Source organism: Lutra lutra, chromosome 4, assembly GCF_902655055.1.
Source record: "Lutra lutra chromosome 4, mLutLut1.2, whole genome shotgun sequence".
Taxonomy (NCBI): Eukaryota; Metazoa; Chordata; class Mammalia; order Carnivora; family Mustelidae; genus Lutra; species Lutra lutra.
The window spans coordinates 19175364-19190704 of NC_062281.1; the positions used below are offsets into that span (position 1 = coordinate 19175364).

The following is a 15341-nucleotide window of genomic DNA, read 5'->3' on the forward strand; positions in this document are numbered from 1 at the left end:
AGAAATAAAATCTTAAAAAAAAAGAAATTAATTTCCAGCATCAGAATAAATGTAGGTTTAACTGCTGAAGTTGAATGCTTTTATTAAGAAACTGTCAGTTTTGGGGCGCCTGGGTGGCTCAGTGGGTTAAGCCGCTGCCTTCGGCTCGGGTCATGATCTCAGGGTCCTGGGATCGAGCCCCGCATCGGGCTCTCTGCTCAGCATGGAGCCTGCTTCCTCCTCTCTCTCTGCCTGCCTCTCTGCCTACTTGTGGTCTCTGTCTGTCAAATAAATAAATAAAAATCTTTTAAAAAAAAAAAAAAAGAAACTGTCAGTTTTCCTAAAAATATATAATGTATATGAATATATAGAGAGTGACATGTCTCTTTAAGTTATATACACTATATATGCTATAAATATATACTCATATTTATTATTAAATATATATTATTGTGTTTATATATATTTATAGTGTTTATAGTATATAAGACAATATATAAAAATACATATATAGTGACATGTCTCTTCTAGTCCTCAAGTCTTCTGCTAAGCTTTATATATATAAATAGATATATAAGATAGATATTTTACATACATTTTATATGTACAGTGATATATATTTATATATAAAGTAATATGTATATACATATTTATATCACTGTAAGATGTATATAGGGGTACAAGGTTAAAGAATCTTTATTTTAACAAGTACAGTTAGTGTGGGCTCCTACTTTGAGAAACGGTGTTCTCAAGGTCACAAGGGGAGGCTCAAAATATCAGAGGCCCCACTCCACTCAGCAACCTATTCCTGCCCCAAACCTCTTTTATTCCATTACAGAGTGAAATCCTCTCTGATCCATGTCAAGTACAAATTAGAGTCCACATGGGTGTACACTACAACCACTACTGGGGTAGGAGATGTCAGAAAGAGAATTGATGCTATGAGTATCATTAGTTAAACATTTACGATTCCTTGACACTATGCTAAACACTTCTGATGTGTAGTTATTGCTATTTTATTTAAGACTTATAACAATCCAAGTGGCTATCATTTTCACATTTTAAAGATGAAGAAATCAAGTTGATGGAGATTAATAGTGTTGAAATAAATTTCTAGGCTCAAGGTGGAGCCACTCCTGCCCAGAGTGCCTCTTTTTTGGTTCCTGGACCCAATTCCAATATGTGTGTGGAGGGGGGGGGTGTTTACTCCCACACACAACACCAAGCAAATCTCAGATACCAGCAGAGTGTCCAAGAATCCAACTCAATTCTAACACTATCTATCCCAAGATGGCATCAGATTTCCCAGGTTATAGGTTCAGCCTTACAAGACTGCCCCCCATACCCCATTTCAGATACCAGTCCCAAGCCCCAGGCTGCTGCTCCCTGTGCTTCTGACCAAACAGCAACAGATGGGACGTTCCAATGACTCCTTCCTTAGGTTCTTTCAGTTTGCTACAGTGGGTCACAGAACTCAGAGGAACACTAACTTGTGTTCACTGGTTTAGTAAAAGATATGATAAAGGAGACAATCAACAGCCAGATAAGAGATACAGAGGGTGAGGTATGGGGAAAGGGCTAGGAGCTTCCACACCCTTTCCAGGTGTCCCGCTCTCCCCACATCTTCATGTGTTCACCAACTGGAAGCTCTCAGAACTTAGTCCATTTGGGTTCTTCAGGTGGATTCATAATAAAGTCATCATTGACTAAATCACTGGTCACTGACGGATTCAACCTCTAGCTCCTATCCCTTCCCCAGAGTTCAGGGTCATCTGAATGACTAAGTATATATTTCTTACAAGTCACAATATCATAGTGCCACATCAACAAACCAAAACTTAGATAACTTTCCTGTCCAGGTAAATTCTCTGCTTGATCTGAAATGCAGTGTATCAAGTCAGCCAACTCCCAAATGCCAAGCCAACTCTAGACATTTTCACCCCAAACAAGATTGACTCTGTGGCCTCAGCCAACCATACATTTTCTATTTTTCTCTTCCTCATCCTTCTTTTAAAAAAAAAATTTATTTATTTACTGGACAGAGAGAGAGCACAAGCAGGAGAAGTGGCAGAGGGAGAGGGAGAGCCTGGCTCCCTGCTGTGGGTCTCAATCCCTGGACCCTGGGATCATGACCTGAGCCAACAGGAGACACTTAACCAACTGAACCACCCAGGCACCCTTCCTTTTTTAGATTCTTTATCCTATAAAACCTTTCTAACTTCTGTCCCATTTTGTAGTTCTCTGAAAGGAGACCGTCAACTTCATGAAGTACTAAATAAAGCTTATTTGTAATACCTAAATTGTCTTCTTTAATATTTTTTGTAATAGAAGTGACTTACTTAAGTTAGTTTTACAAAGAACTTGCTCTTAACCTTTGAGATAAATTGTTTCTTAAAAACCTAAAGGTTTACTTATGAAATAACCAGGTCCAATTTTCCTTTTCCCTAAGATTAAACTCACTTTTGTAAGAAAAATGCATTTATGATAATCCCTTATGGAGGAATCCATGTTTATTCTCATTGAATCTGAAAACAACTCTGAAAGATAGATTTACAAGGGACATTACTTCTTACATTTATAAACAAGGAGACAGAGACTTGGAAGGCTAAAGTCTCACCTGAACATTCACAGGCAGTCAACACATGACTGGACGAGATTTTCCCAGCTTGAAGGCCTGTTGTCTTTCGACTAGACCATCAGCTATCCTGAGTTTGAGTTTCTGCTTCTTCGCCCAGTGGCTATAACTCAACCTCTCAGAATTGCTCTCAGGGTGAAAATGCATAACACATTTGAAAGCACCTCATTCAGGATGGGACAAGATGGTAGAGATGCTCTCAAAACATGAGTGAAATCTGAATCTAAGTGGCTGAAGGACAACGGGATAGAGTAATAGTTAAACAAAATGCTCTCAAATGGGAAGTTCCAGCTTTCCTATCTCCTGATTAAACTAACGATTCACCAGAAAACCTTTTTTCAATTTAGTTTGGAAACTTTTTTAAAATAATTTTTTAAATTTTTAAATTTTTCTATTAACATACAATATATTATTTGCCTCAGGGGTATAGGTCTGTGAATCATCAGGCTTACATACTTCCCAGCACTCACCATAGCACATACCCTCCTCAATGTCCATAACCTCACCACCCTCTCCCTACCCCTCTCCCCCCGGCAACCCTCAGTTTGTTTTGTGAGATTAAGAGTCTCTTATAGTTTGTCTCCCTCCTCATCCCATCTTGTTTCATTTTTTTCCTTCCCTACCCGCTTGGAAACATTTTTTATTTGAGACTTATTCTTATTGATTTTAATGAGTCCTCTATCTTTCTGCCCTAAGTCATCAACTCCAGTGCATTCTTTTTCTTCAAAGCTTGAACCTTTAGCTTGGTGTTTCTGAGGATTAATAATTCTGAATTCTGCTGTCCAAAATTATTTATGAAGAATACATTAGTAAAAAGGCCCCAAGGTTCATCTTTTTTTAAAACAAATCTCTGAAATTTGTTTGCTTGCTCAGATCAACTTTCTTCAGATGCTATAAAACAAGAACAACAAAAAAATCCAAGCAATTAATGGTTTGGTTTGGCTGGTTTCATATGATTAGTCAAGGCTTTACTGTACTTAACAGATAAAGGACAAAGGGTAACATTTCAAGAAATGGTTCGCTGACATTACATGTGTTTTAACTTGGAGGATCCTGTTCTGAATTTTAACATGTTCAGATTCCCAGCCTTGAATTAAGTTGTTTCGAAAGCTCAGAGTAAATGTTTGCAATGGCAAAACCCACCTAAGAGACTATGCAGTACTTTGACTTTGGAAAGCCAACTAATTGATTTGGGATCTAAAACCTCAAAGTTTCACTTGGAACCATTGTCTATCTGAGTTCTAGGAATCTTCTACAACCCCATCCAAAGGCCAGGAATGGTAGATACTGGTTTCTTCATACCCTAACCAAACATTGGCTAGACAGCAGGAAAATGTTCTATGGGGATTTAGTGAAAGAAAAGAAGGGAGGGGGGGATAGACGGAGAGAGGGAGAAAGGAAAAAAGAAAAGAAGATCTTAAAGAAAAAGGAAAGGAAAGAAAATATTGTTTCAAAGTTTTCATGTATAACTCCTAGTACTTGAGATAAAGTCGATTTCTATTACTTTTCAAAGGGAACTCACAAACTAGAAAAGTTATTTTTTTTTTCAGAATATTAGCTAATCTTAATTGAGAAGTCACAATGGCAGCCACTGTTCTGAGAACTATATATTAACTTATTCAATCCTCAAACAGTAGACCAGCTACTCTTAAAGTAGAATCCGAAGACCAGCAACGTCCTCTGGGAACTTGTTAGAGATTCAAGTTTGCACTTCCTGCTCCAGGTGTATTGAATTAGAAATTCCAGGAGCAGGGCCCAAGACTGTGGTTTTATAAGCCCTCTAGAAGTGATTCTGATGCATCCAAAGGTTTGAGAACTACTGAACCAGATAAAGTTCACATACAGTTAGTCATAAGATCATAAGCACTGTTACGTCCAAGGTGTGTTAGACCACTGCAAAATCCTGCTGCTTATGCTAGAATAACATTTTCTAGCAGAAATTTCTCCATTTATTGAGTCACAAGCAAAACAAAATGCAGGTACTTGGTAACTTAGAAGATGCCAAGTTTAAATGGGGTTAATGTCAAGAGTGCGGTGTCAGGGATCCAATTCTAATCATAAGCCAACAAAAGTAGAAATCAAATGAGCAATCACCAGCATAAGAAAAACAAATATCTGACAAAAAGGCAAGATTGGAGACTAAGGCTTCTGCAGGGTCATCACAGGTGAATTCACCTGGGCACAGACTTGTGTCCAACAGACTTCCTATGGAGACCTAAGTCCCCAGTCCACGTTCTCTTACTCACCCTGGTAGACAAGCCCCAACCCATCTTGACAAATACAGCCCTGCAACCCAAGGTTTGATTTTGTCACAAACTTTCCTGGGAGCAGTTCTGGCTGGAGAAGTCAGTAGCCTTCGTCAGAGGAGTGTATGAGCCCTGTGCTTCAGACACAATGTTTTCCACCTGCCCAGACTCTGAAGTCCCCCAAGGGGACTCAATTCACATATCTGTCAAAATGACTGTGTGATCTGATTTTACCTAAGCTTCACCAAATTGGATGGTGCCTATGAGAACATATTGTCAACAATATCCCAAACTTCTTACCTCAACCCACATCACAAGTACTCCTCACCACCTGAAAATTCCATGCTGTCCCTACCCATTTCATATTGGGTATGTCGAGAAATTCACATGCATATGTGAAATGAGCATTATCTCCTTCTGTTCTGCCATTCCCCTACCACAACCAAAATCTATCCCCACTGTGCTGGATCATGTCTATGAAAATTTTGTTCCCCAAAGTCCCCAGGCTTGCAAACCCCCCAGGTGGCTTTTGGGAAGATTTGCATTTAGGGAACATAAGTCTAAAGGTGACAAATGAAGTTCTGGAAGCATTAGAGACAAACCAGTGGTGGGGGGTGGGCAGTGGAAGAGGGGGTAGGAGAAGAAATTGATGGCATCACTAGAGGATGGCATCACTAGAAATAAAGACGACATCATTTGAAATAAAGCTTGGAGAATGGAAGAAATTAAGTGGAGTGTATAGGAACCCTAGCAGCAATTATAAAGAACACAGAGTTCGAAAAACCAGGAGAAAGTTATGTCATACAAATGGAGAGCTGGAATAGTTTTAAGACAGTTGAAATGACTGGTTAATAAATCATTAGAGGGGCGCCTGGGTGGCTCAGTCAGTTAAGCATCTGCCTTCAGTTCAGGTCATGATCCTCAGGGTCCTGGAACAGAGTTCTGCATTGGGCTCCCAGCTGCTTCTCCCTCTCTCTCTGCCTGCTGCTCTCCCTGCTTGTGCTCTGTCCCTTTTGCTCTCTGTCAAACAAATTTTTAAAATCAAAAAAAAATAAAAATAAAAATAAAATCAGTGGGCTGATTTTATTAAAAAAAAATTAAAGGGCTACTACTTTTGGGAAATAGGAAGACTATCAGATTTAATGATAGGTGATTAATCTTGCAAAAGCAATTCTTGAGGAATGGTGGGATGGAGGAGGTAGCAGAAATCAGTGTTTAGTGTAGTGAAAGAGTAGTGGGAGAGAGGACAGTGAGTGCAGTCCTCTGTCTCAAGAAGGATGGTGGTGAGGGAAAGGAAGAAAGGGAAAGGCAGGGGACACTTGAATATAAGAGCTATTTGGAAATGTTTCTAGGTAGAGAAGGAAAAACTTTCAAGGAGGGTGGTTGACGAAGCAAGACAGAAAGGAACATCTCTGCTGCTGGCACCCCAGAGAGGAGAGAGGATGGGTGTGGACCTGAGCAAAAGTTCAGAGGTGTTGAGGGTAGCTGAGAGAGTTTGTGCCTGAAAGCCGCAATTAATTTTCTCAGCATTATAAACATTCTGGACAGTCTTGGCACCAATGCACACTGGAAGCTAGGGAGTTGGCGGAAATTATTTTTTAAGACATTAGACCAAAGAAACTAATTGCCTGGTTTAATAAAGCCACAGGGATCTGACAAGTATTAAATGATTAAGAAAGATGGGAGAGAGAAGAGATGGTTGGGGCAAGGGTGAGAGGAAAGATAAGAAGAGAGAAAAAGAGGGACAGAAAGAGAGACTCAGGGAAAAGAGGGATGGGGCAGGACTAGGGGAAGAGGCAGAAAAGGAGTAGAAAAAGAGGAGCTGAAGAGAGAGAAATGGATGCCCTTTCAGAACATTGAATGCCTCGTTTTGTACTTAAATTCCTAGAAAGGGGAACCTAAACAAAGATTTAAACCCTTAAACGTTCTTGTTGACTAGCTGGCTTTCAACCAATGATAAATTCTAAGCCAGAGGTTTGGTGAAAGTTAATGCAAACCAGGGGAAAGATTTTGATCACAGAAGCAAATATATTTCCAGGCTGGAAAGTTGTGGAATATTTCACAGGGGAAATCAGGAAAAAATTTTGCTCATAGCTGCAGTGCATGTTATTTATAAAGGTCAGAGGGGGAAAAAAACATGATAAGATATAATTTTCCTGTCTTCTGACTACAAATAAGGTAAATGCAGTGACTTTGTCACTCTGAGCAGATATGAGACTGTTGCTACATGCAAAGATTTGCTTTTCCTTTTGTGTGTGTTCTAGCCTAAAGCCACCCCCAGAGGTGGTCCTAAATCCATTGACAGCTGCTTTGGATTTCACACTTCGTCCAAGGTGAAGATTGTTCTTGCTGTGATGGCTCTGTGCCCTAATGGGCAACTGCTTTAATTCTCCCTTCTCCCAGATCCTTAGTGAGAGATTCTCTGACCTTGGAGAATCCTAGGATTGGGACTCTCCCATCTCCCTGATATTTGGACTTTTGTTCAGTGACTTTTAAAAGTGCTGGGAGCAGTTACAAATGCTGTTTGTATTTGCAAGATGGCCCAGTTCCATGGTTTTAAATACAGGGTTTCTAAAATAAGTACTTTCCTAACCAGCAACATATTCTGAACATATTATTGTGGTAAGGATTGGAGTCAGCATGGTATAGTCAAAGAATCAAACTAGATGGTTGTGGAGTCAGATATATTTAGGTTTGAACCCACTTTCTAGCTTTATGGCCTTGGGCAATTTACTGATGTTCTCTGGGCCTCAGTTTCTGGTGTCCACAAAATGTCATCAATAATAGTATCTAACTCAGAGTTGTGGTGAGGATATAAACCAAATAAAGGGTTTGAGTGTTATAGAGACTTGAAGAGTGCCTCCCCAAAATTCATGTCCACCTGGAAACTCAGAATGGAACCTTAGTTGGAAACAGTCTTTGCAGATACGACTGAGTTAAGATGAGACCATACGGATGAGGGTGGGCCCTAAACCAAAGACTGGTGTCCCTATAAGAAGAGGAGAGGATGCACAGAGGAGAAGAGAAGAAGAGCATGTGAAGACAGAGGAATTATCCCCAGGCAGGTCAAGTAATTCCTGGGCCACCAGGGGCTGGAAAAGGCAAAGAAGGATTCTTCCCTAGAGCCTTCAGAGGGAGCATGGCCCTGATGTGCTGACTTTGATTTCAGACTACTGATTTCAACCCTCAGAACTGTGAGCGATGTTGTTTTGAGCCTCTAAGTTTGTGGTAATTTGTTAGAACAATCCCAAGGAACTAGTACAAGTATATAGTAAGTGCTCCACACAAATCGCTCAGCATCAGGAGGGTCTTATTTTATGTTCTGGTTCTGGTAATTTACCTTGTGGTCCTTGGATTGGAAACTCAGTTTGATTCAATTTTACCAGCATCGATCCCTCCAGTTCACAAATTCAGCCATTTACTCACTTCTCTTTTTCTCTAGACCTGGGTTAAGGGGCATCCTGCATATTCTCCTGTAAGCTCGGCCATTGGCTCCCCACTTAACTGGTTCAGCCAATTCAACTCATTAATCCATTCATTACAGATTAACTAAGCACTATGGACCAGTTAGTCCATTAAGAACTCAGTATAAAGTATTGAATGAATTTTAAAAGTCCCTCTTTTCAATAAAATATACTTTCTGTTGAGAGGAGGAAAAAATGATAAACAAGTAGACAGGTGAATATATAAAATGTCAGATGATGTTGAGTGCTCTGAAAAAAAAGGAAGGATGTGGGTATGTAAAGCTGGGGACAGGATACACATCAGTGGGACAGAAACTGTCTTTCTGACAAGGTGGTACTTTAATATTGAGCTAAGTCAAGAAGGAGAGGAATGAAGTCACTCTGACATCTGGGAGGTAAAATGAAAGAAGAAATAGAGGCTTCCAGCCTCATAAGCCATAACTTGGGCTTGGCCTTCTGCACTGAATGATGTAAGAAACCATTGGAGTTTCCAGGATAAAGGAGAACATGATCTGCCTTATATTTTCAGAGAATTCCTTTAGCTACTGTTATAAAAAAAAATGGGTTTTCAGAGGGTAACTGGGAAGCAAGACCAGTCAAATATGACTGCAGTAAGCCCAGGCTAAATGTAATTTCACATTTCTCTCTGACTCTTTCTTCAGAGCAATGATAAAAGGCAAGTGGAAATGAAAGCATTCATTAGTTCCTGGAGTCCGTTTATATCTCGCAGATAAAGCCAAATGGATTTTTTTTCCCCCTTAACGAACTGGTGTGATTTTCTTTTTTTCTTTTTTTAAAGATTTTATTTATTTATTTGTCAGAGAGAGAGAGGGAGAGAGAGCAAGCACAGGCAGACAGAATGGCAGGCAGAGGCAGAGGGAGAAGCAGGCTCCCTGATGAGCAAGGAACCCGATGTGGGACTCGATCCCAGGACGCTGGGATCATGACCTGAGCCGAAGGCAGCTGCTTAACCAACTGAGCCACCCAGGCATCCCATGGTGTGATTTTCTAAGAGAATGAAAAACCAAGGAACACTCCAAATATATTATTGAACTAGAAAGACCAAAGGGGAGGATGTCTAGGGGAGAAGAAAGGAGGTGGAGTCAATGTGCAGCAATCAGCAATCTGTGAATGCAGAACTGGTGACTTCTCTCCCCTTCCTGGCATCCATGCCCTAGCTTTCAGCTGCTGAACCCAAAAGGTTTCCAGCAATGCTAAGGGGACTAACCTAGTTTATAAAAACTGGGAATTCTAACTGTGCTTTCCTAAAGTATATTGTCTTAAATATATCTTTAATGTGTTAAAATTATATGATCATGTAGCCATTTAGAACACCTCATACATGAGGTTCCTCCCCCCAAAAAGCACAATTGGCATGGGAGCCCCTGTGTTTTCATTGCTGTTTGCTTCCTGCCCATGTACTGGAGCTTTGTCAACTAACGCTGGCCAGGCATTTCAAATGAAGATGGACCCCCACCCCCACCCCCAACCCACCAAGCCCGACCCAGCTCTATAACGATGGCACTTGTGGAAGTGACAAGGCCAAGGCTGAAGATGAATCAGAGCATTTTGGATGGCCACTGAATTTTTTATCTGCTCCTTTGAAACAATGAGGCAAAGAAGGTCACTCTTGTCCAGAGTTGCCAACCCCTCTTCCTGACAAGCAGTTCAGTATGAAGAGCTTAGTAATTAAAAAATAAAATATTCCCAACTCTTTTGTGGGCAAGCTGGGGAGGGATTGGAGAGGGAGAGAGGTGATGGAGCATGGTTTTTTACACCAGCTCTGTCTTTCATGGATGATTCTCCTTTAACCATGAGAAATTCCTTGGGGAAGCAGGGCTACCAGTACAAGGTCTGAGGTGGTAACCTTTTATGACTCCCTTTGCAAAAAAAAAAAAAAAGAAGGAAAGAAAGAAAACAGATAGAGAACTAGGGGACTGCTTAGAAACATATGTTCTTCAGGGAGTCTTGTAAGTCTTACTCTAAACTCTGAGCCAACACAGCTGTGAGGGAGCAGAGGTCAAGACTTCACAGAAAGCCAGATGCTGCAGTGAGCATATATTGTTTTACAGACATATGGGTATATGGATCTGTGTGGTGTATAAATATATACAGCGACATGTGTGTGTATACACTGGCAAAACCCCCTCCCCACTTCCCATCCTTTTAGGTAAACTGAAGGAGGAAGGGAGGATTTCCTGTGAAAACAGTGTGTAACCCCGCTCATCTGGTTAATGTGTTTAGCGGGATCCGATGTAACCAAATGAAAAGGAGGAGTAGGAAAGGAAAAATTTGGTGGTAAGACAACTTCACAGAGGGAATGCAGTCTAATTCAATTCAGTTCCTAAGTACTATGTCTTATATTGTTAGTACTATGTGGGATGCAGAAGTAATTAGCAGACTAGTCACCCATTTATAATCAGTGTGACCTTGGGACTGACTTAACTTCTCTAGGGAGATAACTGTGAGTGGGAGCATCCCCCTATTCTACCCTCTGATACACTGGGTCCTTAACAGAGACACCTACAGTGTGATAGGCGGCAAGGAGAAATGGGCTGGGATTCTAGTCCCAACTCTGCACTGGCTTGCTGCTCCCAAGGCCATTTCATCTCATCCTGCTTCTCCTTTCCCCAAACTATCCCCAGAAAGAGACGGTTTCTTCATTGTAAAATAATATGATTGGATTCGCAAAAGGGCCACAAAATCACTGCCTAGAAAAAAGCCGAGTGGGTTCCAAGCACTCCAACGGGGAATGAGGTCCCTCTACATGAGCGGCTACTCATACAGCTACTCTCCACCATTGTCCCACTGCTGTCTTGGGACAATGTGGTCTGGACTAATTTTTCAAGGAAACTTTGCTATATGTATTCTTATATGAGACTCAACAAGTCTTAAAAAAAACTGTATAAGACAAACAAAATACATCTGGTAGCCCAATCCTGGCCCACATGCTGCCAGCTTTAACCTCAGGACTGGATGGGTTACAGCATTTCTTTTAGTTCAGCAATGAATGAGTGTATGGCACAGCTCTCCCGAGAGTGCCCACTGTATCTCCTGGCAATTTCTGCCAATCTTCTGGTCCCTGAACAGGGGCCTGCCAAGGGTTATTCACTCCTTGATCTAAAGCTCTTTTAAAATTAGGCAGGGTAATTTCAAATCCAGGGGCATTGCAAGGCTGCCTCGTGGTAGTCACAGCTCTAAGCAAGGCAGTAACACCGCCTAGAATTTATAAGAGGACATTTCCTGACCCGCCCCAGGAGTCTTCTCTCAAAATCTCTGACTCTATACCCACTTAAAAGAATTGAAGACTTTAGTTCTGGAGGCTACATGTGCCCAGGAGAGCCCAGGAACCTAGAAATGACTCAGCAGCACTCAAATCCCAGATCTAAACTTTTTGTGCATCAGTATTAAAAAATAAAGAAATCGAACCTACCATTATAGAGCATTCACCACACACCTGACCTGATTCAAGGAGCTTTCACATAACGCAATGCAGGGAAATCACATCAGACATAAACAAAATCTTGCCACACGAAAGCATGGTCAGGTAGTTAGATATATGAAAGAGGTAGCTATCTCCAAAAGATCTCCTCAATTTTTTTTCTTTTTTCACTTAGTCCCTATTATATGCCATGCATACTTGCCTTTACACACTTAAAGTCTAGAGAGAAAAAACAGATTTTGAAAAATGAATTATAAAAAGAAAAACAAACTTAAGCAATAGAATACTGGATTGCAGAGGAAAAGTTAGTTTCATGGGACCATGTAATCTAGCTTGAGTATAGGGGATTAGATTAGAACATTCTTTCCACTTTTTTTTTTTTTTTTTTTGGTTCCTCTGTTCCTAAACAATGAAACTGGCCACCCAGAGAGAGGAGAAACCAAGGCAGTTTCCGGTTACTGAGACATGGAGAGACACACAATGGATTAAGAAAGAGAAAAGGTGTCATGAGTTAAGAATAGAGAGACAAGCATGGTCAAGAGGGAGCACGGTCTTCTAGGGCATGTCAAGACTTTATTTGAAAGTCAATAGGAAGCTGTGAAAGATTTTAAGCAGTTTCTACTTTGTGATTTATTTCTTTTTACTCTGAGTAGATGTTCTCCATCATCTCAGTGAGAGAAAGTAGTGATTTTGTCAAGGATAATGACAATAAAAATGGAAAGAAGGGAGTGAATTTGAGAAATAGTGAGATTTGCATTTTTTATATCAAAAGAAAACAACGCAAACCATAGCATATGTTTTACAAAGTGGGCAGTTTGGTTTCTTGTACTATCATATTTCACATTCTTCCGTATTTCGAGTAGACAATTTCCCCCCCCTATGGAATAGTAAACATCTTAGTGGATGGTATGTTTATGGATGTTAACATCTGATGGCCTGTTTGGACTATTCTATATTTAAGGACATTTTCTGCAACCTTCCCCCCCACCATTTTCTTTTTCTTTTCTTTTTTCTTTTTCCTTTCCTTTTCTTTTCTTTTCTTTTTTCTTTTCTTTCTTTCTTTCTTTCTTTCTTTCTTCTTCTTCTTCTTTTTTTTTTTTTTTGACCTCCCTAGCTACCGATTAACTAGAACCCCTGAAGTAAAAAAACTGAAGTGAGGGAGAGGTCCTTTTCCCTTTTTGTTATAGTCGGTTCAACATCAACAGTTTGGGTCCAATATCTTACAAAGTTTAATGGTTTATTTTAATTTACTTACAACATTGCCAGTAGGGCCCAAAGTGAATATAATTTTGGTGAAAGTCAGGAGACAATCTAAAGAGACAGACTTTTTTTTTTTTTCCATAATGAGAATCACCCCTCTACTTCAATGCCCACCTCTCTGCTTCAGAGTCATGCTTAGCTTACTCGTTTCTTAGGATGAGTTGTTCCTATGAGAGCTCTCAGTTATTCATGAATATAAGATTTTTGGTAACACTTCCTCCTTCCTAGTTATCTCTGATCCTTAGCAGGGTTCATGAGGTAGCCTCAAGTGGAGTCTCTATTACTTAGGCATGTGACAATTAGAAACCTTATCTATTTTTAATACATATGCCTGAAGAAAGACATTAAATTTATATAATCAAGCTGAGTGCTGCATTTTATATTGTTTTACATTGTAGGAGAAAAACTGTGAAAATTTTTGAAACGAATAAAAAAGATTACTGTCTGACTCAGCTTTCAGATTATCTCAATCTTTTATTGTCTTATACATTATGGAGAACTGATAATAAAGTCAAAGGACTGTTTGTTGTCCATCAAAATGGGAATTGTGTCCAGTGATGTGCAACTAATTACTGCCCTATGAGACAAACCATAAGAAACTCCTTTTTTTTTAAATTTTTTTAAAACCATAAGAAACTCTTAATCTCAGGAAACAAACTGAGGGTGGGAGGGATGGGGTAGCTGGGTGATGGACATTGGGGAGGGTGTGTGCTACGGTGAATGCTGGAATTGTGTAAGACTGATGAATCACGGACCTGTATCCCTGAAAAAAAAAATACATGTTAATAAAAAAAATTATTGCCCTATGGATATTGAACAATTTTATCAGTTTTGCATCTATTTGCAATTTTTCTTCAGTATTCTGGATGTTTATATATTTGTTGGTTCTTTGGATTCATCTTTGGGCTGGTGGTAACATTTTATTAGTTAAAAAGTTAAAAATCTGTGACCCATTTTTATTTTATATATGTATGTGAATCATTGTTTTACCATTGAAAATTATCCTTCAACAGTGACTGTCCCTATATATTTTATAGTATCAAGCTAAAACCTAACAAAACGAAAGATCCAAGGGACAGTATCATATATGGCAAAGAGTTCAGGGTAACTCTATTCCAATATATGGTTGAGTTTGATTTGTTGTGAATCTATTTGCTACCCCCTGCTCCCAAATGTGTATAAAGGGCAGGCAGTAAATATATTTGGTTTTGGTGTCTGTGTGATCTCTCTTACAACTACCCAACTCTGCCATTATAGCACAAAAGAAGCCATAGACAATATGTAAAGAAATGAGCAGAACCTGGTCCAATAAACTTCATTACAAAAACAGATAGTGAGCTGTGTTGGGGCTACACCTGCTCTAGGATACCTATTTCTTGAATTTCATGCTTGAAGAATAAATACTACTGCCTTTGCAGTTGGGAAGTCTTAAATATACTTTGGAGGAAGAGAGTGAAACATTCCCAGTTTTACAAACTCCTCTAAAGAGTGTGGTGATGTAGGAAATGAAAGTAGACGACTGTGAGATCTCCTTCCCAGTCCCCTTTCCTTTCCCCTCCCGCTCCTCCTCCTCCTTTAGCATGGCGCTCATGCCTATCACACAATGACATTCTTTTCTTTCAACCTAAAATGCCCTGTTTCATTATGACCATGAACTAGTAAGCGATAAGAGGTGCTAAGTGTTCTCTCTCTCCTTTATTATAAACAGATATTGGTCTGCACCCAGCAATCTGCGTCACCCACACCGGAAATTGAATATTCTTTAGAGAAAAGAGGAGCGAAGTCAAAGGAGGAAGAAGAAACATACCGCACAATTATAAATTTCTGAATAAAGCCACCTCGTTTTTATGTGTTAGAGACATAATAAAATGAGTATTTCATTATGTATTTCTGCAGTCCCTTTTGTCGGGTACATGTTCCTTTAACATGGTTGTGATGAATCGCTTCTCGGCCTTTTGGCTAAGATCAAGTGTAGTATCTGTTCTTATCAGTTTAACATGGTTGTGATGATACTTTACATATTATTTTGTATATTTTTTCTACTAACAACTATTTCCCATATTATAAACTTTCCATCATATAACTTTATTTTATTTTTGATATAATAGTAAAACAAAACACAGGATATTTTATTATAAAGATAATATATTCAAAATTATCCATTGTATAATTTTAAATGATATAATGTCCCTATTAGGTGGGTATAAGTTATTTATTTACTCTTCACTTATTCCTGAGTATTCAAGTTTTTAATCAATTTTTAATTATCACAATATTGAAATGAATATATTAGTATTCATTTTCATATTGTCTTT

General features: G+C 39.4%; 1 pseudogene; it reads left to right on the forward strand.

Annotated features, from left to right (window-relative positions):
- Positions 1-14965: 14965 nt before the first annotated feature.
- Positions 14966-15080, forward strand: LOC125099357 (uncharacterized; annotated as a pseudogene).
- The last annotated feature ends 261 nt before the right edge of the window (positions 15081-15341 follow it).